The sequence below is a fragment of the Falco biarmicus genome, unplaced genomic scaffold (assembly GCF_023638135.1).
Source record: "Falco biarmicus isolate bFalBia1 unplaced genomic scaffold, bFalBia1.pri scaffold_30, whole genome shotgun sequence".
Taxonomy (NCBI): Eukaryota; Metazoa; Chordata; class Aves; order Falconiformes; family Falconidae; genus Falco; species Falco biarmicus.
Window position 1 is genome coordinate 1,967,485 of NW_026611861.1, and position 4,260 is coordinate 1,971,744.

The following is a 4,260-nucleotide window of genomic DNA, read 5'->3' on the forward strand; positions in this document are numbered from 1 at the left end:
GAGGTAGAAAGAAAACTCCAGTCATGGTGGAATATGGTGAACTTTACCTATGACCCCAACACACACACCATCACAGCTTTTGTGTTAACCATACATAATGCAGTAATAATTACCATACACCCCATTGTAGCCCTTGGAATTAACCATAATGGGGTGCTCCTATACCCTTTTGAACATAGAACATGGGCCAGAAAGATAGGCGACAAGTGGCAAACAGTAGATTTAGAATCTTGTATTATGCGAGAACAGCAGGGCTTCCTCTGTGAAAGCAATACTATAATGGCTCAGGATACTTGTTTAGATACAGATCAAAAAATATGTCATTTCGAGGCCCGACCAAATGCAAACTTGAAAACAGTAATTATATATGCAGGGAAGGGATGTGCGTGTTTGAGAACTAAGTGTAACACAATAACCATAGATGGGGAGGTAAAAGAGACTGCACAGTATTCAAATTATTGTATTTGTAATTTTACTACTATCACAGGATGCGATTTTAGTTACTCAGCCCCAGTAGTGTCATCAATTCTTAAAATCCAATTTTACCCTATCACAGATAATAATTCCTACCCCCATAGGACTAAATATAAGCAGTATAAAAGAACTAATAAGACATGCAGATTTACAACGTATACTGGAAGAAACCAAAGAAAAGGGACATGAAACTCTTCTTATGATCCATCATGATGTAGAGGGGATCAAGAAAGTTTTAAAAAAGGTAGAACAGGATGGAAACCATAATTGGTGGGATACTCTCTTTGGCTGGTCACCCTCTGCAACAGGAATTCTTAACACTCTGGTACACCCCATTGTGATCTTATTGATCAGTTTAGGAATTTCCTTAATACTAACCATTATGTTATATTTGCGGGTTTGGAGAATGTTTAAAAGGGTAACACTTATGTATGATGCTTTATATCATTCAGGAAGGCTGCTTAAGTAAAAGAATTTACTTAATTTAATAGAAAAGGGGGGATTGATATGGAGAAATAATGTGAAATGGGGATAATGGACATGGATTGTGATTGTATGTGTCTGCTTAAGGAATGTGGGTATGGTGACTGGTCATGGGTGCGGTGACAACTACAGTTTTGAGGAGACGCCTGCCCCTCTTCCTCTAACAAAGGGGAGACAGGGAGACGCCTGCCCCTCTTCCTCTAACAAAGGGGAGACGCCTGCCCTTCTTCCTCTAACAAAGGGGCTATTTAAAAGAGAATAAGAAAAGATGAGAGACATTCAAATGCTATCTAGAGGGAGGGAGTGCTAAGTCTCCTTGCTGGAAAAGATTGGGTGGTCACAATCACCTGAAGAAGATCGGGTGGTCACAAGGACATGAATCACCTGAAGAAGATCGGATGGTCACAAGAACATGAATCACCTACAAACCTGCAAGACCACCACATTCCAGGAAATGGACTGATAAGCTAATTAACATACGAAGCGGGGTTTAGGTAACGAATATGTATAGGCATTAATTGAATATTCATTTGTTCATTGTATAAATGTGAGATGGTTCGTCACTTCGGGTATGCACGCTTGTGGAGGAGCGATCCCCCGTGCATCTGCGCGCAATAAACATACCTACTTTATAACTTTCGAGTTATAGAGTCAAATTCCGCACGTCAGGAGGGCCAAGGTTTCAAATCATTGGCCACCCCATTCAGAATGAAGCTGGGAAGTGAGCCTGAAATTCAGAACCAACAAGGTCAATAGACAGGCCAGGCTGTTCCTATGGTTGTGCCTGGAGACCCGCACACCTACAGCACAGGTTGTGCTGGGGCTGAATCTCCTGCCTGGCTTCAATGGCCTCCCGAAGCCATGGACAAAGCTTTGGGTGGAGGCCCCAGGTGAGGCTGGTCAAGGCCAGGAAGGCCTAGGGATGCTCTCAGGGCCCTGCCCCCATGGGATCCCACCTGCCAGTGCCCTCAGCAGGCCAGGTTCTCCTTCCCTCCTGTCCTGGGCTGTGCTCTGCTGCTCTCCATCCACACATGCCTGGGCATCAGGGACACCACAACTGCACACTACTAGAAGCAAGGTGACACTGGTCTTCAAATCCCTGAGCAGCTTGTCCTCTTTGGGGAGTCCCAGGTGCAGGTGAGCATCAGAGTGGGTGGCCTGGTTGGTCTGGGGGACTCTCCCACAAAGACCTGGGCTCCTGGCATCCTTGCTTACCTGTGCAGTGATCACCAAGGAGACTGATTCCCCCAGAAGAGACAGGCTCTGTGATCCACAGGTTTCCTCAGGTCATTTCAAGAAGACATTGTTCCTGCCTCACCCTGACTGTATGACCTGTCGCTCTGTCCTGGCTCGGGCTGGCATGGAGTGCATTTTCTTCACAGCAGCCCTTCTGGTGCTGTGCTTTGCGTCTCTTCCCAAGGCAGCGCTGACCACACACCAGTGTTTTGGTCACCGCTGCAGAGTAATCACCAAGGCTTCTCTTTCTCACACTCTGCCTGTGCTACAAGGAGACTGGGGGGATGCAAGGAGCTTGGGCGGCTGACCCCCAGTGACCACAGGGATATTGCATATCCCAGGACGTTGTGCTCATCAATAACAGCTCGGGGAACGGAGGATGAAAAGAGGACATTTGTGGTCATGGCATTTGTCTTCCCGTGTCACTGATAGATGTGCTGAAGAGCAGCTTTTCTGGGGATGGCTGAACCCCTGCTGCCCATGGCAAGGAGTGAGAGAATTGCTCATGTTGCTCTCCTTGCACACAAAGCTTTTGCTTCTCCTGTTGAACCGTTATTTTCCTGACCTGTTAGTTTTCCTCTGATCCTCTCCCCCATCACGCTGGGCATGTAAGGGGTCAGTGAGCAACAGATGCTGGGCATTTGCGTGCTGGCCAGTGTCAAACCACAACTAATTCCTCCCTCAGTGCCACCCTGGCTGCTCTCCCCTTTGATCCACACTCAAGCTCTCACCCAACCTCATTGCCTGTCCAATACAAGAGCTCCATGTATCTGAGCTGCCCTGAAATCACACAGAGCGCCCCCCTCCCCTCATCTTTCCCGTAGGTCTCCCCCACAGACCTTGTGTCTCCATCCCCTACCAAAGGCGTGGGAGCTGCCCTGCCCCTCCTCAGCGCTTACGGCACTGATGTCACAGCTCTGTGGTGGCACAGGGGGCTCCTGCTGCCCACGCCCCAGGCAGTGGGCTCTGGGGCCCGTGGGGGCTGCAGCACCTCAGGTGTGGCACCAGGGCCAAGGGCAGGCTTGTCACACGGACACCGGTACCCAGGGATGGGAGCCCTTGTGTGGGAGGGGTTTGCTGCCCAGCAGAGGATGCTGGAGCGGGTGGCAGGGGGCAGCAGAAGGATGAAGGACGCTCCCACCACGAGAGCAAGGGCTGCAGTCCCCGAGGCCAGAGGGCAACAGGCCTGGGCTGCGCAGCCCTGGCAGGAGAGGGCTTTGCTCTCCCAGGTGACTCTGTAGCACCCTGCGGCCTGTGCCAGAGCTGAAGCTCGTCTCCAAGATGGGCAAGATGCTGCTGCTGGTGCTGAGCAAGCCCCTGGAGGAGGCCAGCCTGTGATCCAGCCCTCCTGGGGCTATCCTGCTGGTGGCAGGCTGGCCAGAGAGCAGCTCTGCAGAGAAGGACCTTTGGGTGCCAGAGGACAAGCAGCTGAGCAGGACCCATCGATGCACCCTCATGGGAAAGGCACCCGGCCCTCTGGGCTGCATTAGGAAAAGCATCGCTGGCTGATGGGGGGAGGTGACCCTTCCCCTCCTCTCAGCACTGCTGAGGCCACATCTGGAGTGCCGTGTCCAGGGCTGGGCTTCCCAGAGCAAGGGAGTTGTTGACCTACTAAAGTCCTGCAAAAGGCCACCAAGCTTCTTGAAGGGACTGGAACATGGCTCCCAGGAAGACAGGGTGAGAGATCTACAACTGTTCAGTCTGGAGAAGAAAAGGCTCTGAGAGTCTTATTAATGTATGCAGCATTCCATGCGAGCCAAGGTTACACTTTTTGAACTGAGGATGCTCAACTACTGCAGGTAGTTGCCAAGAGTGGTTATGGAATGTCCACCCCTTGACATATTCCAAAGCTACCGAGCCAAGGCCTTGTACAACCGGCTTGAGCTGGCTGCACGTTTTAAACTAATTGGTTCTTGAAGCTAAGCCTTGCATACTAGGCAATCCCTGATTGGTGGTTAACTACCATCAATTAACCGCAAGGTGTTACCTTTCCTTGGCGCCAAGCTTGGTGCCATCCGTCTCCCACTCCCCTGTGCTCTGCAAACATGCCTCATCATGTTAATTGTT